Below are 27049 nucleotides of genomic sequence, written 5' to 3' on the forward strand. Positions count from 1 at the left end.
TCCTACGACGCCGGATTAGTCACACAACTCCCGTTTCGCGTTGTGAATTATTAAGCGAGCGAGCTCTGTCGCTCGCTTGTTAAAAAAACGGATGCAGTTTTTTGGGGCCGGAGCTCGGAGCGCGAAGGACTGCAGCGAACGCAGGAAAGCTACGCGCCCGGGCGATCTCCGTCGCACGTTTTTCTGCGCGCCGCCGCTAATCAATAAATTCGAGCGGTAGCCTCGCTTCGTTTGTAAACAATCGCGTGATTTTTGCCAGCCGTGCGCGCTCACGGCACCCCGGCAAGTCCGCGGAACACGGGGTTTGGATTTGGACTTATTTTTTGAAGGCGAGGAAATGCCAGTCATTCCTCGTTTCACTCACGGCTAGAAGAAGCTTGCCAGCTTGTGCCTAACGTGCATCAGGCGGGGAGGGGGTGGAATTAAAACGAAATGGAAATTTCGTTCCGTTTGGTCGTCGTGGGCGACGTGCTGGGTCACACATCGCGGCCGCCGGGTGCGATCGTGGTTTCCTGCTCGTCTGTCCATAGGCCTGCGGTCTCCTTTGGCAATTCTCGCTCCTCGGGATTGTGCAACTTTCAATACTGTATAGGTTAGAAAAAAGAATTGGAAATTGGTGATGTGTGTTTGTGTAATAATGAGCCGTCTCGACAATTGTATCAGTTTGTGCTTGACTTATCACGCGTAGAAAAGCTGACCACATTCTTCGGTGTAGCGTGTTTTGAGATGTGTACACGTATTTGAAGTTGATGAACTGAATATAGTCTCACTGGTTCGAAATCCAATTATGGCGTTCATTGCCCGCGTGGCATGCACAGATCTTGGGAGGGTGCCAAACTTTTCCGAGGGACGTTAAACCCATCTCCATCTGCTTGCCGGCATTAAAGGTCCCTTGACACGGCAAAGAAGGTCTATGTGAACCACCGCTATGGACTCGCAACCAAAATTGATTGTGAGCTCTGAAACATTCACCCCAAATCGGGGACACATCCTAAATCGCCATCTGTCTTGCCTTAAACCAATGTATCCCTTTAAAAAGCTGCCCTCTTGTGTCATGTGTGTAGTCAAACACCTCTCATGACTGACACAACTTGGGGAGGGGGGGGCCCTCATCCAGCAATGGATTGACAGATGGTCACAAATTATCATTATACACAGGGGCACATCGGTATCCGTGTTCGTCGATGCATTGGGTGATGCAGACAGGGCTCTCAGCATTTCACTGCACGCCTGTTGCCTATGACCTGAAACGGCAACACCTAGCTTCTGCTCGTGGTGGCTGTCTTGTAGTTGCACGAGCCCGTCTAAACACATTCGTGGATCGCGTTTTTTGGAATATGGCCCCGTCGTGTGGAACCCACTCTCCAAGCGAGACCTGCAGATGAATTGAATGAACAAAGCGCGGTGTGTGATGGCGCTCGGCATTAGAGACCCTTTTAGCACGATGTTGTGTCTCCTTCAATGATGACTGTATTTATATTTACATTACATTGCTACCCGAACAATAACGACACCGAATATGATCATGACCGCCTGGATCGGTAGTCAAATGCAGAATAGGCTGCAGCAGCTCTTCTCTCTACCACTTGCCTGCAATGCGAAACTCACCCCACGTCATTTCACCACCAACTGCTTGCCCCCCCTCTCCATCCCCCTCCATCTTTCCAAGTCTGTCAGTGAAATCCACAGAATGATAAGGCCCATTCTTGTCCGAATAGGCACTCGCGAGAGGAAACGATGCAGCGGCTGATAATCATCTCGAGATTACGCAGCCGTGATGGACAGCCGAGGATATACAACAGTTGTCCCGTTCTTTCTCTCCCAAGTCATGAATGCACTCCATGGGGTTTAAAAAAAAAAATATGCTCCGGAGTTGTGGTGGGTTTGGGGGGGGGGCGTCAAGGCTGGGGAGGTTAAGTTTGACTGCTGGAAGTTTCGCTGGAAGGTCGCTATCAGTGCAAGTTGGGATTTTTTTTTCTGGGGGGGTGGCCGGGGGGGGGCGGGGGGGGGCAAGGGGGTGAAGGGGGTGCTGGGTAGGTGGTCTCGTTGGGGCAGCGGAGCTCCGTTGCAAGGCTGTGACAGCTGCTCAGGTGGGCCAGGCTCCCAGGCACGGTGGGCCGATCGAGCACGGCTTCTGCGGCTTTCGGGGGAGACTGCCGCATTATTCCAGACTGCTCATGTGTGTTGCGCTCTGCGCCTCCCCCCTTCACCATATGTTGGGACAGCGCCTTCTGCTTTTTTTTGCCTTCCTGAGCTTGAATGGGATTTTCATTACGATAATTCCGGTGCCGTTTCTGTGGTAATTAAAGCCGTAAAAAAACTGAATAGCAAGATGGTTACATTTTTTTCCCCTCCATTTTGGTGTCGGTGAGGGTGTGTTTCGTGACGCCCCCATTTGTTTTATATTCGAAGAAGAGCACAAATACTTTGTCATTAATGTTACATTTATTTCTACAAAAAAAATGTGACTTAGTGCTAAGACAATTATAGCATTTGAAATGGTACGGTGGGGGGGGGGGTGCAGGATTAAATATATAAGATACCCTCAATACGTTAATGAAAATGAATGTTCAGCTTTTTTTCTGTAAGGTACACTTCTACATGAAAGACTGCTGAAAAATGATACAACTCTGTCATCTGTCTACATTTTTTTCTCGTGCCCATATTTTCTTAATGCTCCAAAAGAATGTACGGGTCCTGCCGACTAAAAATGGCCATCTCAAAAGTGAATAGTCGTAGATCTCCAAATTGAATAAAGCCACGAGCCAGTAATCCTGTAGAGCTCTTTTTCAGTTTAAAACTTATAAATGCTGTCCGCTCGGTTTAAAAGTTACGGTGGCTTGGGGTTATGTACCTGTGTATAGCAGCGTATTTCACAATACCGCGTTCCCTGCACGATATCTTCTCTCCACAGCCCTCTTCTCGCACCTCCTCTTCCGGATCGATGTGGGACATTTATTTATTTTTAAAGCCCATTGCACGCGACCGACCGTGCCCGTTCGCTTCGTTTACGTCTCTCTCGCCTGCGTCCTTGGCAACCTTGCGAACTCGCCGAGTCGCATTTGCTTGGGTCACACGTTTCTCCGTCAGCCTACTTGCGCCCGCCGAAGCGCACATCGGCACCTGTGTCCGTACCAATGGATTGCCGTCGTCGGCACGCTAGGACCCGGTCGCGGCTCGCGTGACAACGTCGCAACGTCGGCCAGATGTTGTTTTGATGCGCGCGACTTTGCGTTCTAGGTGTCACACTGGGATTTCTGCACAGGCGAGCAGAATTCGTGGGATTCATTGCCACTGCCTAATGCTCCCTTATATCTCTAGGCTCGTAGAGCCAAAATAAGGCACCTGGATATTTCTTATTGTTGAACATTTATGTCCACAGCTCAGAAAGCCAGTATCAAGGGTGGACTGTCTGCAGGAACCCACTATGTGTTTCAGTCGCTATGTAGAATTTTTTTACAGTATATAACTGTCGATGTAGAATTATACAGTCATCAATAACGGACAGGGTTGTCTGTGTCGTTAAACCCGCCACCACTCGACACAGCCAATTAGTAAGGTTTGTCACGTAAACAGAACATGCCAATTCGTTACTCGTACAGCACACCGGTGTGTTGGAGAGCCAAGCCACAACATTTACAATCTTGGCACGACGTTTCGCCAGTCATTGCAACTAGCCGCATTAACGTGGTTTCTATCATCATCAGAAGCGGTGGTTTTTAACCTTTACTTGCATCCTGCCACCCCCTGTGGTTCTCAAAAATGGCATCTCGCACACCGGAGAGGGCTGCGTGCACCCCCAGGGTTTAAGAACCACCGATCAAGAACCATCATCTTCACCCACTACATCATCATTACACGCAACGAGCACGGTCGTCGTCGTGCACGGCGCGCCGCTAAACGAGGGTGCAAATCCGCACATCAAACTTCCCCCCACCACCACCGCCACCACATCGTGCGTGGACTCTCCTCCACGAACGCGCGCGGGGCGGTCGAATTTCTTCTCGGCCGCGCCTTCAAATCACCGCCCGCTAGACATTTGCCCCGAGTGCTTTCCGCTCACGCCGCGTTGGAAGGCGGCGGTTGTTGGGGTCGGCCACGTTTTTAGACGGCGGCGGCGGTGGCATCACGAAACGGGCTCCTTCCTGGCTGGTTCCGTGATGTCCATTACGTGACGACGCAGGCGGCCGCCACCACCACCGCCACCACCCCAGCTTTGCCACACCACAGTCGGGCGTTGCTTTGTTGGAGATCAAGATTTCTCGTGTCCTTGTCACAGGTTTGTTGATGGCTGCATTCATAAAAAAAAACAAGTGGTTTAACTCGTTCGTCACCCAGAAGAACAGGTTTTCCTGCTTGCCTCTTATCTTTTATGGAATCATGTGCGGGTTTTTAAAAAAAATAAAATGCAATTTGGGCACAGTGCGTTTTATAAACTTGGTGAAGATCGGTTTAGTTTACTTAACCAGGTGAGAACTCATTAGACCAGGACAGTCTTATTCGCAAGGATGGCCTGGGGTGAAACGATGCAGACTCTTCGGTTGGTATCGATTCTTAAGCTCTTGACACACGTCTTGAATTGCTTGTGACAGGATCGATGGTTTTTCGATGTGTAAAAGTCGTGTGTAATGGGTTCACATTATCACTGTAAGCCACTGGAGGCGCTACCATTCACCGCAATGTTAAGAATCGGTTGTTGGATCGAATGATGACCCTGAATTGTGGCACCTTCTTGAATTGTTGGGGGATGGGGGGGGGGGTGAATATTTCCACCGCTAAATTATACTGAGGAGAGAATGGGCATAATTGTACCGGCGACCCAACGTCTGGAGGAGGATAAACCAAAAAAAAATGAAATCGATCAATCTCCTTAGGACTGCTAGAATCATTCTCTCGCGTTATTTTAAATCGTGGAGACCACAAGTACCTCACTAATTGGCTATGTCGGGTGGTGGCGGGTTTAACGACACATTGATATTTACGCGATCTAACCCAAACCACCTATAGTATGGAGTATAAGATGCATATAAACCTTAAAAATTGTACGCAAATAAAGACGATCAACAGAGGTCAAAACATTAACACACAATAAATAAATTCGATAGACAAACCCGACGAAGCATTTGCCATCAAATGATCTCCGCAATGACTTCGGTTTATCACGGCAATACCGACTGAGAGAGGCCAGACATACAATCTTTAAACTGAAGAATCGTTCCAAGTGTGAGATACGCCACAAATGAAGGAGCAGTGAATGAATGAACTAGTCATGCGACTCAGGCCCTACACCTGCTGATCTGGCCAAAAGTTAAATTTGTGTGTGTGTGGTGCAACACACACACACAAGCTGTGGTTTACCAGGGCCATCTGATCCTCCTGCCCAAGACGGGATGCTGGAAATTGCCGTTACACATGTGTAACGTTTGTGGCCGAGGATCAAATGTCTTTACAAAACGAAAGCAGAATTTGCTTGTTTGATTCTTCTTCTCACTCCCAAGCAGGGTATAGTCTCTGTGCATGTTTGTTAAGTTGTGTGCCACTTTAATCGAGCCCCAAAATAGATTGAACAATGACAAGTTTTGGCTTGGTGGCCCTTGAAGAGATTTGTCTAAGAAAAAAAATGTTTTGGGTATTTATACGTAAATGTATATACGTAATATATCAACAAGTTGTTGGATTTGTTGTGTATACGCTATGGAACCTTGGGTATTAAACGTGATGCGTATTTGCACTATATGAAGTGATTTTATGATGAACAAAGCATTAAGAAAATTATGGAATTCATGGGTGGTTTTCTCCCAAGGTTTATTTTTTACGTTTGACTCCACTAAATTGAACAGCATATGTGAAACACTATCTTGTAAAATTAGTCAAGGGGGGTTTCCAAGAAGGTTTTTTGTGCTCATTTTTTTCTCTTCTTACACCACTGCACGTACCCCCCCCCCCACAAATTAATTAAATAATCTAATAAAATAGCTCTTGCTGGTGTTTTTAATGACAAGTTAGGGGTTTTAGGTGGTCTAAACATGTTAAGTCGTGACACGGAGCTAAATTCCTTAAGTGAGCTTTACCTCGGCGAAAATCAATGAAGAAAACAAATGAACAAGTGTGTACCAAGTGTTTCCGAACGCATCCACACTAATAGACGACTTTTTGAGATTAAACGCACCCAGTGTCGTGCGCTATAGGTGCGATTGCAACTTAAGATGAACAGTTATGAAGAGTTACCGATGCGGAAACAAACCGCCTCTGTCGTGACACCCCCCCCCCTTCTCGTTGCAACACATCTCCTTGAGGAGAAACCCCTTGAGTTTTTATTCCACCTCGCCTCCCACCCCGATGTGTTCAACGGTTGACATTAATACGGAGTTAACATTTTTACTAAAGCTTAAAAAAAGTTTAAAGCATTGGGGGGGGGGGCGGGGGGTGGCCGGGGGGACTTGCTTTGGCAACTTGGCAGCGGCGTAGAGACGCTATATCGGCTTTTACTGTACGCGTCTGTCTCGACGTCCGCTCGCGTTTGTGAGGAGCTGCCGGCCGGAGCTCTGCGGGGCCGTGAAGCCAAACCCAGCGACGGCTTGGAGCCCCAAGAGGCTCGAGGGCCCCCCTGGGTTTATGAAGAAAACTCAAAATGTGGGTGTGCGTAAGATACCATTTTAAATTTCAAATCCTAAAACACATATCAAGCCAATTAAGATGAACAGCCGAATGAATATCTCTTCCCTATCTTGCCCACATCTCTCTCTTATCATCTCACCACATCTTTATTTTTGTCTACATTTCTCTTCTATAATTTCATCTAAATCTCCTGGCAATACAGTATCTCCTCTGTCATCCTGCTAGTATTTTATACATTTGTAATGCGGGCGTAAGCGACCTTCCGGATGTGACGTCACGGGGGGTGGAGTCATGTGACGTGGGTGGAAGGTTCGGGTCCTTAAGCGGGTAAACCGGAAGGGGAAGTCAGTCGGGGTGTGAGCGGAAAAGAGTGAGGCCACGCGGGCGAGTGAGAAGAGGGGGGGCACCGACGGCCATCGGGAGCCAACCCCGAAGACAAGAGGAAGCTGCGGAGTGGTGTGCAGCTGCAGAGGAGACAGCCAGAAGGGCTGCGTGTTAGAGGCAGCGGTGTGGCTGCCAGGAGGAGCTGCGGAGAGAGAGAGAGACAGCACGAGGCTGTCAGAGCTGCGGAGGGAGAGAGGGAGACAGCACGAGGCTGTCAGAGCTGTGGAGAGAGAGGAGTTGCAGCGAGTACAGCCAAGGGGGGCTGTGTGAGAGAAACAGCAGCGGGGCTGCTGTTGTGGATCGGGCCGACATTGGAGTCAGCACCGTGGAGAAGCTACAGAGTAAAGACAGCCGTGTGGGTGTACAGCACGAACCGAATAAAGGACACTGAGCCAGACATCGTGGTCCAGTCGTTTATTACACTGGTGTCGGAAGTGCAACGGCATGTCGAAACAAGTGAGGAAGAAAGTTAATCCGGCGCCTGCATCGGCTTCTTCGTCCGACGACGACGAACTCCCTCCAACCACGGATCCTGTTGGGGTGGTGGAGGAGAGCCTGGCTGAGGCGACCACGGGAACGGGAGTGGAGGATGTTGGCGCGGTGGCGGGTCCGTCGACATCATCAGACGCGGATCAACGATGGCAAGCGATGGCGGTACAACTGGAGGCACTTAAGGACGTCCTGGCGCATCTATGCCATCTCGTCGCGCCAGGGACGATGGATGATGCAATTGGTGCTCCGCGGGCCGCCACGTTGCCTGTTTTGCCGCCGCCATTGCCCACGCGGCAAGAGGCCGCCATTTTGCGCGCTCCGTGGCGCCAAACCGCCATCTTGGCCACGCCGCGGGCCGACGCCATTTTGAATTTGCCATCACAACCACCACCATTGGAAGACGGCGGGAAGAGGAGTCGGAGTCGCCACCTTACAACGGTTAAAGAATTTTCCGTCGGTGGGGACTGGAGCGCGTTCGCCTGCCGCTTCTTGGCGGCGGTACGCACAGCAAGATGGACCGATGCGGAGGCTTTGGAGGTGTTGCCGACTCTCCTGGACGACGAATCTGTCCGATTCTTCCGTTCCATAACGACCGATAAGAAGGCAACTTTATGTGGTGTTTTTCAAGAAATGGCCGATGCTTATGAGCCACCAGATGATGCGCATCGGCGATTCGCTCAACGACAACGAGCACCAGAGGAGTCGCCCGTGGCGTTCAGGGGTGCGGTGCTGGAGCTGGCCATGGCAGCTTATCCTGAGACGCCACAGGACCTGCTCGAGCCTCTCATATTAGGGAAAATGTTGGAGCTGTCTCGGGATCTAGGGATCCCCATGCCTGTGTGTGGGCATGAGAAGCTAACTTCCCGGACGGCTGCTAAGTGTCTCGATGCGCAATTCAACCTCCGTCGCTGGAAACAAGTGACGGCGTGGACGGGGGGGCCCGTCAAAGAAGGGGATGCGCTGGGGTGGAACCCTGCGCAGGCTGTCTATGTTCCGGATGACCGGGGCCCTCAACAACTGACGGCCGCCTCCGCTCCATGGACGGGACGCGGCGGGCCGAGACCGCGCGCGGCGCTACCAGAACGGGGCCGTCAGGAGGCGAGGCCTGCGCTTCGGCGCAACGAGGCCGAATGTTTCCGCTGCGGGCGTAGGGGCCACTACGCCAGAGACTGCTGGGCCCGCTTCCCGGCTCCGCCGCAGCAGGAGGCCTCGGCACCGGTCAAGTCGGCTAAAGATCCTCCGAAACAGGCATGTCGGCACGCACCAGACACTCGGCAAGGCTTTACACCTCACCCATCACCGTCGTTGCGCCATCCTAACGTTGTGGTTAAAGCATGCCCTTCGACGGGGCCTTGTCGCTCGGTCACGCAGTGGCGCAAGTTGGCACGGAGAGTCGTCGCGGCCGCTACAGGCTCGTCCACTGTACCGGGGTCTATACAAGGGGTGGACGTACGCATTTTGGTCGACTCCGGCGCGTCTGCGACTTATTTCGGATGTCATTTTCCATCTGTTGGGCATCCCGCCGGGGGCTGTGCGTCCGGTTTATGGGTCGTGCGTCGCTGCGAACGGGGGTAGCATGGGTATCGTGGGTCAGGTGGATGCTAAGATATCTATTGGGGATGTGTCGGCCTCGGGTGTTGTGTTGATATCGAGATCTTTGGCGGTTCCTTGTTTGTTAGGCACCGATTTTTTGGCTAAGATGCCCATTTTGATCAAAATCAATGAGAATTGTATTGAACTGCCGGGGGGCCGTCAAATCTCGTTTCTGCCGTCGCCCTGGGGGCGGCCTGCTTCGGCCGTACAAGTGCAGGCGCTGTCCGTCGCATCTGTGGACATCCCACCTGGTACACAGATGCTTATACCCTTGCGGTATCGGAAGCCCCTGCCTGATCGGCTAGGAGCAGTAGGGGTCTTGTTGTCACCGTCCGCCACGATAACAACCGGGTTGGCGTTAGTGGGGGCACAGACCATCGTCCGGCCGGATCAATTACCGTTTTTACAGGTGCTTAATGCGGGGGGAGAAAACGTCCGTGTCCCGGCCGGTACGGTTGTGGCACATGCCACTACGGCGTTTGCGACCCATGATTGTCCACATAGCCGGGGAGTTGTTGCTGGGGTTTCCGAGCCAAGGAGTTCGGATGATCGTTGGGTTGCTCATTTATGTGACGGAAATTCTTCCCTGTCCATGGAGCAACGTGGTGCGCTGCGTAAATTGTTGTTGACATATTCCGATGTGTTCAGCTCCGATGATTTGGATTTGGGCCGCACTTCGTTGCTTTACCATCACATTGAGACGGGCGATGCTGCCCCTATTCGATTAAATTCGCATCGGATGAGTCCTGCGGAGCGAGAACACGTACGGGGGGCAGTGGAAGACATGTTGGCTGCGGACATTATATCGCCATCTAACAGCCCATGGGGCGCTCCAGTCGTCTTGGTTAAGAAGAAGGATGGCAAATTGCGATTTTGTGTTGATTTCCGCAAATTGAATAAGATATCGGTGGCAGATGCGTACCCCCTGCCGCGTATGGATGACTCCCTCGACGCATTGTCGGGGGCTAAGTTCTTTTCCACACTGGACCTCTCCGGGATTTTGGCAGCTTCCCCTTGACGAGTCCTCACGGGAGAAAACCGCATTCCGTACGCCGCAGGGGTTATTTCAATTCAACTGTCTCCCGATGGGATTGAATGCGGCCCCTGCTACATTTCAAAGATTGATGGAGCTCGTTTTGACGGGGTTGCAGTGGGAGACGTGTCTTATATATTTGGACGATATTATTGTCTTCAGCCGCACATTTGATGAACATTTGACGCGGCTGGAGACAGTGTTCACGAGGATGCGTTCTGCCAAATTGAAATTCAAACCAAAGAAATGTCACCTACTGCAACGGTCCGTCCGCTATTTGGGGCACATTGTGAGTGCTGAGGGAGTGTCCACGGATCCGGAAAAGACGGCGTGCGTCCGGGATTGGCCGACTCCGGCCACCGTGGGGGATGTTCGGCGGTTTTTGGGATTTGCCTCGTATTACCGAAGATTTGTGCCGGGTTTTGCGACGATTGCGAGGCCCTTGCATCTCCTTACGGGTAAAGGACGGAAGTTTGTTTGGGGACAGCCGGAGGAGGCGGCCTTTCGGAGTCTGCGTGATCTATTGGCCACGGCCCCAACATTGGATTATCCCGATTTCGATCACCCATTCATTCTTGATACGGACGCGAGTGACACAGGTATTGGGGCGGTGTTATCACAGTCTAAAGGGGGTGTAGAGCGTGTCGTGGCGTATGGTAGCCGAGTCTTGTCTCCTGCGGAAACCCGCTACTGTGTCACTCGCAGAGAACTATTGGCGGTTGTTTTTTTCCTACGGCAATTTCGACCATACCTCTACGGTCGTTCTTTTATTGTGCGTACGGATCATGCGGCCTTGCAATATGCCCTTAAAATTGACCAGCCATCCGGACAGTTGGCACGTTGGTTGGACACGCTACAGGAATTTTCCTTCCAAATTCAACATCGGAAGGGAGTGCGCCATGTGAACGCTGACGCACTTTCCAGATTACCGCGGCGCGCCCCTTGTAAATGTGAGTCGGGGACGCATAGGTGTTCGCCGATTCCAAACCCCCCTCAGCCGCTTACGTTGGCCGTCGAGAAGTCGGACACTCCGATGGAACCGGGACCGGCTGACGGGGTTTTGAATCTGCCGCGGTCTGTCTGGATCCGGGAACAGATGATGGATGAGTCATTGGTGTCCTTGCGGAAGCGGTCTGCTAAGGACAATGGGAGTCCGAGTACGGCTATGGGGCCGCAAACCGCTCTCCGAGATGGTCTGCTTATGTGGCGGGAGGGGTTCCAGGAACGTTGGCGCCTGGTGGTACCAACGTCCTTGCGATTCGAGTTGATTAGAACCCTCCATTGTGACACTCTCTTACATTTATGGGTGCAGAAGACCTTGTTGACGTTGCAACGTCATTATTTTTGGCACGGCATGGCGACAGATGTCGTAGGGCACGTGCGCGCGTGCCCTGCGTGTGCACGACGTAAGCCGCCGAAACATCCTTACGTGCCGCCTCTCCAGTCGATTCAGGTGTCTCGAGTCAATCAATTGGTGGCACTGGACATATTGGGACCTTTTCCACCATCGGCGAGGGGTAATAAATATTTGCTGGTAGGGGTTGAGTACCTCTCCCGTTGGCCGATGGCCTGGCCGTTGCCCGATCAGTCGGCCGCGGCCATTACCGACGCCTTTTTGTTTGGGTATATTATGGATAAGGGGGCGCCTGAGAGACTCCTCACGGACCAGGGCAGGAATTTCTCTTCTAAATTATTGGCGGAAGTGTGCGCGGGCCTTGGGACTAAGAAAGTACGGACATCCCCATACCATCCGCAGAGGGATGGTATGGTTGAACGGCTGAACAGGACATTGTCTGCCATGCTTTGCCATACCGTGAGTGAACAACAATCAGATTGGGATCTGCACATCCCCGGGGTGCTTTCGGCGTACAGGATGACGCCTCATGCGGCTACAGGATATTCGCCGTTTTACCTTATGTATGGTCGGGAAAACGTGCCGCCGGTGGATGTGCAATTGGGAACTGGGGTGAAGGGACCTCGTAAACCACTTCCTGAATACATTCAGGACACGGTTCGCCGAGTCACGGAGGCGCGGGAGAATGCCCGCGTGGCTACGGCCAAAGCCCAGGCCCGGAACGAGCGATATGCGCGACGGTCTGAGGGGGAGTGCCCTTGGAAGGTTGGGGACCTAGCCTGGCTTCATTGTCCACAGGTACGTCCGGGGACCTCGCCGAAATTGCACAAACCCTGGCATGGTCCCGTACGCCTCATTGCGGTTCCCAACCCACAGTCAGCACGCGTCCAGATTGGGTCTCGTCGCTGGGTTGTGCATACGTCGCGCTTGAAACCATATGTTGCTCCCTTACATGATGCGTCATCCCCCAATGTTGCCTTGCCGGGGTCTGTTGCTGCTGACTCTCCCCTGCCTGCGTCCATTGATCTTGCTAGAGCGCCTGTCGTACCTGTTCCAGACTGGCCGGCCGTGACATTGCGGGGGACGAGGGGCCCTGCTCGGAGGACGCCTGCCAGGTCTGCGGGACCTTCGAGCCCTGCAGCCCTTCCGACCCAGCTGCGGGCACGGTCACAGGACAAGCCCAAGACTAACTCTTTAGGGACACGGGACGTCGGTGGACTTCCAGCTGCGACAGGGGGATTACCCCCTGTCATTCCTCGACTTTCATCGCGTTCCCGTTCTGCGAGTGGGCCGCCGACCGTCCGGGACGGGCCGGCGACCCGCACACGTTCCAAATCGCTTACGTTTCGTTGATTGTTGCTGTCTTGTTATTTTTTTTTCTTACAGTTGTATTTATTGCATGCTTTTTGTACGTTCGTTGATGTTAATTGCGTTGTTGTTGTTGTTCTTGCTGTTACATTGTATGCTTAGTGTCCTTTAGGGGGGGAAGCTCGGTTCGCCGCATTACGATTTGCTATTGGTCAGCCGAGGTCGGCTGGGATTTTTCTACGGGGGAGGGTGGTGTAATGCGGGCGTAAGCGACCTTCCGGATGTGACGTCACGGGGGGTGGAGTCATGTGACGTGGGTGGAAGGTTCGGGTCCTTAAGCGGGTAAACCGGAAGGGGAAGTCAGTCGGGGTGTGAGCGGAAAAGAGTGAGGCCACGCGGGCGAGTGAGAAGAGGGGGGGCACCGACGGCCATCGGGAGCCAACCCCGAAGACAAGAGGAAGCTGCGGAGTGGTGTGCAGCTGCAGAGGAGACAGCCAGAAGGGCTGCGTGTTAGAGGCAGCGGTGTGGCTGCCAGGAGGAGCTGCGGAGAGAGAGAGAGAGAGGGCTGCATGTTAGAGGCAGCGGTGTGGCTGCCAGGAGGAGCTGCGGAGAGAGAGAGAGACAGCACGAGGCTGTCAGAGCTGCGGAGGGAGAGAGGGAGACAGCACGAGGCTGTCAGAGCTGTGGAGAGAGAGGAGTTGCAGCGAGTACAGCCAAGGGGGGCTGTGTGAGAGAAACAGCAGCGGGGCTGCTGTTGTGGATCGGGCCGACATTGGAGTCAGCACCGTGGAGAAGCTACAGAGTAAAGACAGCCGTGTGGGTGTACAGCACGAACCGAATAAAGGACACTGAGCCAGACATCGTGGTCCAGTCGTTTATTACACATTTAAAAGGTAGCCCCCCCCCCCCCCCATTGGGCTAGCGCCCACCGCTGGTGTGTCTGAGGCATCCAAGTGTGGATGCTGGACACGAAGCAGAGTCGCCGACCCCTTGGAGGGGGGTTCAACTCGCACCCCCAACTCGGCTGCCCTGAGACGGAGGAATCCTGAGCGATGGACCCCCCCCCCCCCCGTGTCGTTGGCCCCGCCCCTCCAGTCGGCGCACGTGCTTTGAATTCTACACAAAACTTTAATGCGAGCCCCTCGCAGTATATTAACGCAGCCCGCGACGACTTAACCAGATGTCCGCCGCCAGGCAGCAGACAGGTAAATCATCGCCACGGGCAGCGCTGTGCCCTCCTGCTGGCCGCGTGAGGACTCGGAGCCTCGGCGTGCGGTTAAAGGGGGGGGGTGCGTTTTATTTGTCCGTTCTATAGGGCGAGGTGGGGACAAGGGAGAAAAGCAACGCGCAAGTGTCACCGTGACGCTCCGTCAACGCTAATAATACCTTGGCACTGGGAAGGCCGTAATTAGGAACGATGGGGGGGGTCAGCGTGGACAAACCGCGTGATCGCACGCTTCTTGGGGAGGGCGAGGAGTAGTTGGGGGGGGGAGTTGGCGGGCATTCCCGATTAGAGGCTTTGCCGTGAGAGAGGCAGCACAAGATGACAGATTGGTGCAGGAGCGTGGGACAGGTGGGACGTGCGCTTCATCACGGCCCGGGATCGCGAGCTGATCTTCTCCGCAGGATGGTGAACTTGGAATGAATGAGAGGGGCGGGGGGGCAGGGGGGTTTAGTGGGGGGAGGGTGAACCAAACATGCGAGAGCAAGCACGCGCAGTGCTCAAGTTGAACTGGAGAGAAGAGCCCCTTTGGTCCATTACTGTTAAGTGTCGCTCAGGCCGAGACTGTTTAAACAAACGGAATGAACTGTGGAGCTCTTGATTGTTACTTGAGATCTGGGGGCGAAGTCGATATCTTTGATCGGTGATTCATGGCAGCGCCGCCGCCGAGGACTTGGTTGGGCAGTTACTTAAGCCGAGTGCATCTTGGCTTGAAGTGCAACTCGAAATATACTTATTGCAGAAGCTGATCTGTTTTACTTCTCGAAGTGGCCCAACCCACTGTACAGAGCAGAAGGATTTGAGCAAGTTACTTTGGGCAGAGCGCTTCATTTATTTATCGTGAGCCCCTTCGTCTGAGTGATGGCAAACACCAATAAAGCAATGTGCGGCACTACCTGTCGTACGCATTACTCAAAATTGTGCGAAATTGCATCCAATATCAACATCGGACGTCATGCAAGTGATACGTCGTGTTAGCGATGGCGTTTACTCCCATTTGACATTGGCACCACGGTGCAATAGACCTCCCCAACACTAGATTTAGAGACGTCTCTAGGAAAGGCCACGGCAGAAAGGGAAATATGAAAATATGAATCTGCGTAAGAGAGGGCGCCTAACAATGCAATGTAATTTGGATTTACACAAGGTCTAAATCTGGAGAGGCTGTACAGAATCGGTGGGCATATTTATTTGATAGAGAGGCAGTTGGTCTAAACATTGCCTTGAATGCCTCTACCTCCAGTTGCCGAGGAGCTGCAGGAGCAAAGTGAACCATGGCATACACCATCGAGAAAAATGCATTGTAACCTGTGCGATTCAATGTACGCATCGTGAGATTGAGAATGAACACAAATGCCATTTTGATCCATCTAACACTTAATTGCAGCTGCATCTCGAGTTGCTGTACGAAGCATCAGGACATGAGTATGCTGGGGGAGGTGATATATTTATTTATATTTAATAACGATAAAGATTTGGTAGAAAAGAATGACAGGTTGCAAGGACTGGATATAAGGGATGTTGAAAACTTTAGAACTGCGTTTTGTGTCTAGTTTGTTGTCCTTCCCCCGCACCTCCGATTAGCGCGGTTGACGACGTACGGTGCGAAAGAAGTTCAACTTACCAACTTACGTCTAGGGGGAAGGTAGTTCCAGACAATGGGGGCAGCACAAGAGAAACGAGGTGTGGGCACGTGCGCACGCTCACAACAGTTGGACTGAAGTCTGCGTTCCCCCCTTTTTGCGCGAGGTGTGACGGGGGAATCGCTGCGAGATTTCTGAGCGGCGTTTTTTTTTGCCACCACTCGCTGGGCCCTCGCCCCAGACGCCCCCCCACTGTGCGCCCCCCTCTATTCGTGGAACGGCTGGCGGAGCAAGGCAGGGACCGCGTGCGCGCGCGCGCGCCATGCGGCTTTGACAGAAGCGGACAGTTGCGAGCGCGTGTTTGTTGTTTATTAGGTCAGAAAAAAGTTGTTGACAAGGCAGTTTCCAGAAATCATCTGACGTCTATTAATACCCCGGGCTTTGCTGATTCCGTGTGGACGAGAGGAGTTAACGGGGAGTGGTTTGTTAGCGGGACCGCTGTGATGCGTGTGTACGCGCACGGGGAGCGGTAGCGCATTGTGTGTGTGGCGAAGGGGGGTTTAGCTCGGCGGTTAGCACACGACGCTATGAACCTGGCGTTCCACGTGCATTTCCTGGCCCATGGCTCACATCAGTGGCGCGAATCTGTCCGAACTGGTCCCCGGTTCTCCCCCCCTCCTCTAGGTCAACTGGGCCTTAAGTGAGTATCTGGTACGGTGTGTAAACATCGGCACCTGGTGAGACGAAGGTTGGCCAAGCGTGCGGCTGTCCACACCGCCCCCGTTGTGCGCTGTGCCAAACGTAATAGCGCTCACTCCGCGAGGCTGTTAAAGACTTACAACGGAAGATGTTCGTGTTTTGCGTACGCACCTGTGCGGGGGTACGAGCGCTCACGTGACTTTTTTTTTCACGTTGCCGCACATATGTTTCATTTGTTTGGCTCGTGTTCACTTGATACTCCGTGTCAGCATGTGAAAAGCATATTTGAAAACAGCCCCTGGCTGGAAATTGTCCAGCGCATCAGAATGTGTGCCCGCATAAATTCACCGCTGACATGCCCGTCAATAGCCCCTCTTGGTTTCCGCTCAAATGTGTACGTACGGAGAAGCCAGGTGAGCATTCGGAATTTCGATTTATTTTGGAGAATGCGATGAAACGAATGCGCCCGTGTACAGCACAGAGTGGCGGACTGCGTCATTCTGTTCACCGCAGCCTCATCGCTGTAATCGCTGAGAGTATAAGGTAGCACAGTTTGAAAAATGAAGAATAGGTTCTACCCTTTTTGGCAATAAAAAAAAGGTGTTAAAATGTTCAAACACCAAAGAGAAACCTTTGGAAGGAAGCAAGTTCGCATTAACCACACGTACTTGTTGTGAGCATGCAAACAAACATGCTGTGATGATATATGCATTGCCTTTGATTGGCCGACACCAGAGACAGCTTTCTTTAGGGCCTAGAAAGGGTTAAACCGATTCTTATTTTTTCATACTTTGATATTGCCAGAAAGGTCCCATTTTGTAACTGTAGCACAGTTGGTAAGCGTTGCATTGATGTGTGGCATGCACCTCGTGAGCTGAGTGTGATTTCCGATCAAGGCGAACGTCAGTGGCGAGTGGTATCTGAACTGTCCGGTCCCATTGGCCCCTCTTACTAACTTGCGCTCACCGGCGTGGTGAAGTGTGGTCAACACACACACACACCCATGGCCAACATGGTGTGGGGAAGCGTTCAATCAAACCAGTATGATGACAACGGGGTTGTAAATTGATTGTTTTTAAATATGTTTGTGGTAATGTGCAAACATGCATATTCATACATTTAATATAAAATGGAAACATTGTTTTAAGATCTATACACACATTTTAAAGCTTAAATAGCTTGTTCGTTCGTTAATACAAGTCAACCAAATTTATTTTTAGAAATACATTTTTCAGTAAAACTGCATCTAAAATGAAGAACCATACCCCATGATGATTCAAGGAAAGACTCGTACAGTACCGAACCTCCATCTCGTTGGAGTGCTTTGATTTGGCTCAATGAGGATGTGCCAATTCCCAGAGGTGGGACAAAGTCATTGTTATGCAAGTCCAAGTCGAGTCGCAAGTCATCAAATTCATGACTCGAGTCTGACTCGAGTCCAAGTCACATGACTCGAGTCCACATCTCATAGGTGGGACAAAGTCATTGTTATGCAAGTCCAAGTCGAGTCGCAAGTCATCAAATTCATGACTCGAGTCTGACTCGAGTCCAAGTCACATGACTCGAGTCCACATCTCATAGGTGGGACAAAGTCATTGTTATGCAAGTCCAAGTCGAGTCGCAAGTCATCAAATTCATGACTCGAGTCTGACTCGAGTCCAAGTCACATGACTCGAGTCCACATCTCATAGGTGGGACAAAGTCATTGTTATGCAAGTCCAAGTCGAGTCGCAAGTCATCAAATTCATGACTCGAGTCTGACTCGAGTCCAAGTCACATGACTCGAGTCCACATCTCATAGGTGGGACAAAGTCATTGTTATGCAAGTCCAAGTCGAGTCGCAAGTCATCAAATTCATGACTCGAGTCTGACTCGAGTCCAAGTCACATGACTCGAGTCCACACCTCTGCCAATTCCTACGTATCGTCATGCACCCCATAACTCACAAGGTTTTAATAGGGCACATTGTGTGAAATTCCATGAAATTGTATACACGTCCGTTCATTCATTGATTTACACAGCGTTCATTGACGGACTTTCACTTTCACATCGAATTTAATTGAATACAAAATTACTTTTTAAATGCCCATTAAATCCGTGTATCAAAGATGCAGCTAAGTATGTTGTACATATATATCTCGTTGTATTCTATATATACATCTGTACTGTATACACTTATATTCAAGCTAGCCACGCTTATTAATACCTAGGACATCGATATCGTTATGCACGCTCGCGGCAATCAAAAGTCGCGTCGCGGATTCGTCGCCTCCCGTTCGGCGCCCCCCCCTCCTCCTCGTTCTCACCGCGCGTTTCCCCTCGGGTCTCCCCGTGGCGTCGTCTCCCGGCTCGACCCCCGGCCTCGTCGAGGTTTTGCCTCCGCGTCCCCCGAGCGCGCCACAGTCCACGGCAGTGCGATTCGTCGTCTCCTTAAGAGGGGGGCACCCTTCCAGTGCCGCTGGAAGCAAAGCACCCGTGCTGCCAGATCTGCGTCTCATCTGGCTAAACGGACACGCCGCCTCCTAAGGTTTCAATTCTCTCGCTCCCCGGTACCGACTTTGACGCGCTGCTCCATCCATCCATCCAGTAGCCATTCCTTTCTTCAAAGGACGTGCATTGTTGACACTTTCTGCTTTTGGGTTTAAACTAAACATTCTTCTTGTGCACTGCGAATCCTGCAGACTGTTTTTTTTCTGTCTCTCTCTCTCTGCCTCCCAGTAAGTGAAACCCGAGCCGGTGTTTGAGAGCGAGCGAGCCTTAGCGGTGGCCGTGTAAACCCTGCCATAGCAACTGTGCTCGCACTGATGGAATCGGAGGCAATGAAAAGATTGAAGTGTTTATCTGTACGTGTGTCTGTTTATGTAAAGTATTTGGTATTGAAACATTATTGTAAACAATTCCCATCGGTGTGATTATAATTATTTGTAAACCTATATCCCAGTTTTTTCCCCCATTGCCACCTAGTTAGTATTTTATTTTGCCTTCATCATCGAGGTGTCTTTATTCGGATTGAGTAACGACCTTTATTTAATCAGGTGACAACCCGTTCAGATTTCATGTCGCTTTAGCAAAAGGAGATCTGTGAAAGTTATACTGATGCATGTTGGACTTCTTTCGCACCGTACGTTGCCAACCGTGTTAATTGGAGGTGCATCTGGGAAGTTTTAATTGCAACGGTGCAGACATCGATCGTACCGTTTCGTTGCGAGCTGTTTTGACACTTGGCAATTGAGCTGTGGCACCGGCGGTCTCTAACGGCAGCGCAGGTTGAAAGAATGAAGTGGTGGCAAGACCTTGCGTCGTTGTGCCATTTGAGGCTCCCGTATTGCCTGTTGCTTTGGTGTTGTACGTCCCGCACTGGTCAGCTTGTTTTGTAGGCAGTTGCGACGCATCGTGCGGAGCGAGAGAAAGTTCTCAGGATTGTCTCCGCAGGCCAATCGCGTTGTGTTCATTTCATTTACGGTCGCTTTGTGGTGTTGCCCTTGGAGCAAACATGGCACAGCCAAAGCACATTCGCTGCGGTGGCGAGATTTTAACTACCTCGCCTGGTATGCGGAAGGTCGTGGGTTCGTTCCCGACCTGGATACCTGTTGTATATTTGGAGTTTGCATGTTCTCCTTGTGATCGTGTGGATTTTTCTCCGGGTCCTCCGGTTTTTCCCGACATTTACACTATTTAGCTGCTATAAATTTCCACGTGATGAGTCCCATCATTGGGCTATCATTTGTGGCCAGGTGGCTTACAGAAAAAGAGCTATAAAGCTCAGTCGGCCTTGCCTGGTAAAATAAAAAATGGTCAAGTGAGCTAAGTTACATACTGTGATTTTGCCTGGGATAGTTGGAGTACAGTACTGTGGACAAGGACAGCAGTCAATAATAACAACGTACTGTAGCCTCATGGGCAAATAAAGCTCCTTTTACACACAGAACCAAGTGTTAGTTTAATTTATTCTGGGCGTAATTAAATCAGGACGCCCCCCCCCACCCCCACTGCTCCCAGTGGATCCTAGTCAGTGCATTTCAGACCAGCTCCGGACGGCTCGCGTGTTCCAGGTCTTGGAAGGTTGTGGCGATGTTCTGGAAGCTGTGCTCACGGCGAGTGTGCGTTGTTCACGGTGGCTTTGCTTGAAACGTTTGGCTCTTTGTGCGTCGGGACAGACAAAAGGCACGCCGCGAAAGCCGCCCATCATCTTGTGTGGTTGAACCGGGAAGCAAGTGTTGGCCAGCGGCACTTTCTCATTCACACTTTTGTTGATACCGAGTGATGTGGTCAGCATTCAGGTTTTGTACGTCTTTAAAATGCCATGCTTCTTTTTAGTTGAACGTTTATTGTATTTATAGGTTTTTTTCTTTTCTTTTTTTATGAATGTGCTATTGAAAATACTAATGTTACATTTGGCTTGTGAACCAGGGTAGAAATGGTGGTGGGACATGGGGCTTTAGCTGTGTGTAATTTGACAAGACTATAACGTCTGTATAGGACTAATAACGCCAGTACATACTGTAAAACAATTTTCCAAAGAGAAAAAACGCATATCAAGTTACTCAAATTGACGATAATTGTGATAACTTGCACCGATTTTTATCAAGCATATGGGTATAATTTTTTAAACTCTTATCCAAAACGTTGCCATTTCAGTAACACTTAGAGAAAAAATATCGAGCTTTCAGCAAACTCGCCGATTTGATTACAGCCTTTGAGCCGGAACCTTATGAGCGTGTTTGTAATGAATTTAAATGCATTTTTCCCTCCACGAAACAAGCTGTTCACGAGTTGGCCAAGAAAGCCTGTCTGTGAATGAAGTCAAGGCCGTGTTTGTCATCCGATCTCATGAATGCATAAAAGTGCGTTGGGATGCCGAGTAAACCTTATGCGCAATCGGCGAAAGACAAAGTTTGCTGACCGCTCGCTCGTTAGCTCACCCGTCGTACTCTCGCTCTTTCGTTTGCTCGCGCACGCGGCTTTCTGGCTCCGTACGGGGTCCTCTTGTTTTTTCCCCCTCCACATTTAGAAACATGCTTTTTTGAGTATTTGGCTGCTATGAATATCCACAGGATAAACCGCTTCGTTAAGCTATCATTTGTGGCCGGGTCGCTTCTGAAAAAGAAGCGAATCGCTCAGTGGGCCTTAACATGGTAAAATAAAAAAAATAGTTTAAATCGTAATAGTACAGCCGGGACTGGACAGACGGAGCAGAGAGGGTTGTTGGGAGTGGGGGGGGGGAACAGGGAGTGGGGGGGGCAGAGACAGCGCAGGTTTCCCTGCAGCAGAATGTCACAAAGGCCGTGGCGGCAGCGGCAGCGGCAGCAGCGCTGGGAAAGCGGAGCGGGAGAGCGGGCGAGCGGCGCGGATCGGGTTTCTGGCCGTGCCACAATAGCCTGCAGTCCAGGCTCACCTCAAGCGTGCGGTGCCCTCTTCCTGCCGGCTTTGTCCGGCCTCGGCACCGTGACACGGGTAAAATGTTAATTTTGCTTCAAAAGCGCGCTTCAAAGAGGGGTGGGTGGGTGGATGGGGGGGCTTTTTCCACGGCCAGCTTTTTACCCCCTTTTGTTTTAACCGATATGCTTCTGTTTATTATGGGGGTTTTTTGGGGGCAGGTTGGTGGTTTGCGTGAAGAATAATAAAACTGTCGTGAATTTGTTGTGGCAATTAATAAACGTAAATTTATCCGACGCGCACGCCACGCTGCTTGTAAATATTTAGTTTAGCGATGCAAACTAAATTCGTGTAGCGTGTATATATATTAATAAAGAAAACAACTCTTGCTCAACAAGGAAGGTGTGTGTGTGTACACAAGGAACTAAGCGATGCATGGCGCTTCTCGCAGCACAGCTGATCGTGAATGTGTGAATGCGGATTCCTGCGCCCATCGTCTTGTCACCTGATTTCTAATCCAGTGACACCTTTACTGCCCTTTTACTATTCTTACAGAATAAGCCCTTAATTTAACCCACATGCCATTTTATTTCTCGTCCTAGTCCACTTGCCAACGATATATGTCTAAGACATAGATCCCCCCGTATAGCACGAACAGGCTGTACTGTTAGTGAGCACCAATGAAGGCCGGCACTGCGCATGAGAGGGGTGGTAGCCAGGACCATGCCCAGCCTCCTTTGTCTCCCCCAGTGCTGATGTTTGCACACCGCACCAGGTGCTCATTTCAGGCTGCGTTGATCTAGGGGAGACCCAGGACCTGTTCACATAATCGTCAATGGTGTGAAGACTGTGAGCCGGAATCGAACTCGGGTTGCCGAGTTCGTAGCGCAGCATGGTAATTCTTAAGCTATCACCATATGATAACGATCCCCCGTGTAGCCTAAACAGGCTGTTGGGGCAAGTGCTGTTCGCGAGCACCGATGAAGGCCGGCACGGCACTGAGGGGGGGGGGGGGGGTGGCCAATACTACGCTCGGGCCACCTTTGTCTTTCCAGTGGCGATGTTTACACACCGCACTCGGTACTCATTTGAGTCGACCTAGGGGAGGCCCATGACGGGTTGACATAATCGTCAATGGTGTTGGCGCAGCGCGCTAACCGCTGCTATACCACCGCTCTCCTTATACATATGAGCGCACACGCACACAGTGCTTTTTAACATTCGCTGTAATACGCACAAGCACACCGCAGCACGCGCACTCCTCGCCTAACGCCCGTGACCCGTCCGCCGTCGATCGACGCCACGGACGCGCGTTGCGCCGCGTGCGCCGTAGCGGCGGCAGCGGTGGCACGACTCCGGCTCACGGCGGCGTCGCTCGCGGGGGGTTCGTGCGCTGCGCCCGTGCCGCTGGCGCGTGAATCCCCAGTGCGCAAAAAACATTCACCGGCTGGGGAAGGCGGGCGCGTTCTCTCGCCCCCCACCCACCCACCCACCTTCCTCGACGAGAACGTCACTGCGCACGGTCCCCTCTAACCACTCCCTATATATGGTGGGGCTTCCCGCGGCGTGGGCCGCAGAGTGCGCGTGACGGTGAAATTATAGGTGCCCTGATATTTGAGGCGGCCTCAGCAGCGGCAGCAGCGGCGGCGAACGTCCCCCCCCCTACCACCAACACCACCGGCCCCCCACCCCCACCACAACCACCACGACCACCACCCTCCCCGCCCTTCCCTGTTGGCCCGGCCGCAAGGGACAAGAGGGCTCCTCGGGCGGGCTTGGGTTACGCGCCGAGCGGTTAGCTCAGCTGCTCGGCACGCTGGCTCGCGGGGTGTTAATGTTGCTCGCGGCACCGGAGGCTATAGGATAGCCACGCAGATCGCGCGTGCATCCGCCACCAACGCCGCCGCCGCCACCACCGCCACCGCCGTTGCGTCTCAGCCGCTCGAGGTAAGGCGAGATATTCGCCCGGCTTTGAAAAGCGGAAGGGGGTTTGCCCGCTTGTCTGTTTATGAACTCCGCTTTTTGCGAGCCCGGGGTCACCGTATCCGAGATGGTGCTCGTTGCGCGATTACGGCTTAGTTAGACGCGTCGGGCAGCCCCCAGTTTTTTCGGCCCAGGCGGGAGCTCACGCGCCAGGCTGCGTGGGGTGCCGTCAGTGACCGGTGAAATGCGTTGGGGTTTGTAAATTGTTTGGCTTCAATTTTTTTCCTTTCTGCGTTGATTTAAAAATTTGAGAATCATGCACTTTTAATTTCTGGTTATTTTCTTTTGCTTGCAAAGGATGTCCAATTCTGAAATCTCTGGGGCACTGAGAGAATACGGTGAATTGACATCGCGATAGAAATGTGTAAATCTCAATTGTTTTTACACAGATGCAATGCGGATACTTACGTTTGCTTATCAACGTTTTACATGCTTGTATTTTTTACGTTTTGTATGCATTTCAACCTGATGTGAATAATAATACACAATCATCAACATTGACCATAAGTGGCGACGATTTTTCGTATCTCTTAACTTCATTTAACAGTCTAATCACATGGGGAATAATACAACGCATCACGAGATGTGTCCCCAGCGCTTGATTTGTCCCGCACACCGAGTTCTCTCCCTGCACGTGTTTTTCATTTCCCAAATGCGAGCTGCAAGCTCGGCTGATACGATTTGGTGAGAACATATTTATACATTCATACAGAGCCCTTTTATTTGCTGACAAGTTTTATTTATTAAGGAAAGGTTAAAGTTACGCTCGGTTAATGTGCACCGCGTTTATTGTGTCCGCATGGCCTCCGAAATAGAATTTTGTACACTTAAAACAGCTTTTACGCTTACTTTTTTTTATATGTTTTCAAGACGTTGCCGCATACTGCTCTGTCACGAGTGTGTAGGAATGAGCTAGTGCATGCAACAAACGTCGAAAGGAACAAGATGCCAGTTTTATTTTTCATTCCAGTGCAGATGTACGGCTATTGGCAAGTGCTTCCCTCGTCTGTAGGAGAGAGAGAGAGAAACACAGAGAGCTCGGTCCCTAGGGTCCACCAATAGCCGTGTTGCGGAGATATTCAGCACAGATATTCTGGATGTCTTGGGCAGGTTTTTATAGTTGCGCGCCTGCTGTTGATCATGCAGCCCCTGCAGACGCATCGCATATGAATGCTTGACATGCAGATTTATTTCTGTCGTGCCTTTGAAATAGATTCCCAAACATAGGTTCCGTGAACTGACATTATTGTACGCTCTACAAGGTAAAGGATCTTTACAAATAATAATAATGATGATGATGACGATGATCTTCATCATCAGTGTGGAGGTGGCTACGGTCATCGCTTAAGATTTGTGATCTGGTCAAGTTTGCTTAAAGTTATACTTATTACCTTTAAATAGTGTATTTTAATATGTAGCATATGTTTCCCCGTTTCCCTTGAAAATATGATTTATACATTTGTAGATATATTGTACCTTTATAAGTAAGCGTTGCAGGATGTGCATAGGCATGCATGTACACACGAACTTTTGCAAGCGCTGTGTGTATGGGAAATTTTAATGGTCGCGCACGTTGAGAATCTATGCATGAATCTTTCTTTCCTTCCATTGCACTTTCCTACACAACGCCTTGCACTGCTTGGCATTTGTATGTTCACTCGTCCTGAAACTTCCTCCAAACCCAGCAAAACAAACCAGGAGCCTTGCGCCGGGGCGTTAGTTTATTTCTTTTTTTTTCGTTAACTGCAAATCAATCTAAAGAACAACAAAGGGTGCTTCAGCCCAGGGCCCTTTGGGCGATGGCAGGAGAGTCCGGTGGGGTGGAGGGAGGATTAAGCTAATGAATGATGCTGAAGGAAGCTTTTTGATTCCTTTGTTTAGTGGATTAGCTTCGTCCTCGTAGTCTGTTAAGTCTGCGCCGCTCGGAGGGAGAGGCGAAGTGGGGGGGGGCTTCTTCCTGCGGACGCCGCTGCTGCCGCGTTGCCCCCCGCTCCGACCGACCGCCGCTATCTGCCCGGGAAGCGCTCGCGCCGCCTCATTCGCCGCCACGCTGCGCCGGAGCGAGGTCGCTCCCTTGCAGCTCCCGGTCCCTCAAGCGGCGGCCGCCCGGCCCTCCCGACCCCTTATTTCTTTTTTTTTTGAGCCCCGAGCTCGGCCGTGTCCACCCGCAGCTTTTGCCCGCAGTCCAACCATGTGGATGTTTTTTGGCTAATTTTTGTTTCAATTGCCCTCGGCTGCTGGGGATACTTTTTTTGACGCGCGCGAGAAATGGACTGTTAATGCGACGGTGGCGGTGGTGGAGGCGGCGGCAGCGACGGCGACGGCTAAAGTGTTGGGAAACACGGGTTTGCGGAACGCACGGGAGCACAGTCGGCCCGTGATCCCGAACGGTAAGCAGCAGCAGCAGCAGAGCAGTCCCGGTGAAAGCGCAGATCTCCCAGCGAGCAGCGCAGTCTGACACCACAGGCAGGGAACTAGCAATCGTGTCGAGCAATAGTGAACTTTTTTCAGAATCTGTTTGAATGATTTTGCTCGGTCGTAGTCGGCGAGTTGGTGTTTGCGCCCGTTCCATTTTGTCGCTCTTACGTTTTTTCCCCTTCTCTGTCCGCACTGCTGCGGGCCATTGGTCCGTAGCAGTGCGTTCTGGTTAGCAGTGAGACGATGTAGACACCGCTGTTGTGTTTATCCGTCTGCCGTACAATGTGTTCGGCGCTAATTCGCGTTCGTTTCCCAGCTCGCATTTGGTGAAACACACAGGACCTTTGTGCGGCTCGCATCTAATTGCGTACGGCGTGCCGGCCATCCCTCTGCTTGCAATAGAGACTGGCTATGTGTTTATAATGAGTTGCACATTTAACCTTGGTGCGTATTCATAATTTAAGTTTGTTTTAAAAGGTCAGCGGAATAAAGGCAAAGCTATGCATAAAACATAATTCATTTTTCGACTTGGTTTGCCAAAACATTTTCAATAGTTAAAGCGTCTCGTTTTAAGAATAATATCATTTGCGGTTGACTTTTAATTTGCCTGAGAGTACAATAAGCGTAGTGTGAGGGTTTTTATGCTCAATGTTGCGACGTGCACATGATTTGCAAGAGCACATCGTGTGCTCGTGCAATTTCTAGATTGGTGAATAATTTGTCTTGTAAAAGTGTAGCTTGCCGTTCACGTCTCTGACATTCATGCCGGCCAGAGTTGCGCTTTGACCGCATTAAAGTTATCGAGATCGTTTCCAGCGTTATAGAAAGAGGGCAGCATCAAAATAGCATTTGTGTTCCCATGGGGCCTCTGAAAAGTAACTTTAAACTATTGCACGTATTGTTTGTTTTCCTTTTATTTATATGTTCAACAACACGAAAAGACGCAGGCTACACGGGATCAACGCAACCGGGATAATCTGGTGGAA

At 51.1% G+C, this 27049-nt stretch overlaps 1 protein-coding gene across 14 annotated transcripts in view; it reads left to right on the forward strand.

Moving 5' to 3' along the window:
* Positions 1–27049, forward strand: part of LOC144722300 (protein phosphatase EYA1-like) — a 153674-nt gene that overhangs the window by 44526 nt on the left and 82099 nt on the right. For 2 of the 14 annotated variants that reach the window (XM_078600434.1, XM_078600437.1), the window contains exon 1: positions 25731–26035. The exons of 9 other annotated variants lie outside the window; for them this stretch is intronic. The gene's annotated coding sequence lies outside the window, so the exon portion shown is untranslated. Of the gene's footprint in view, positions 1–23476; positions 23610–25726; positions 26036–27049 lie in introns of those variants that run through there. 3 more of the 14 variants (XM_078600436.1, XM_078600430.1, XM_078600431.1) reach the window with 3 other exon arrangements.

Source organism: Lampetra planeri, chromosome 14 (assembly GCF_965212315.1).
Source record: "Lampetra planeri chromosome 14, kcLamPlan1.2.h2, whole genome shotgun sequence".
Classification (NCBI taxonomy): Eukaryota; Metazoa; Chordata; class Hyperoartia; order Petromyzontiformes; family Petromyzontidae; genus Lampetra; species Lampetra planeri.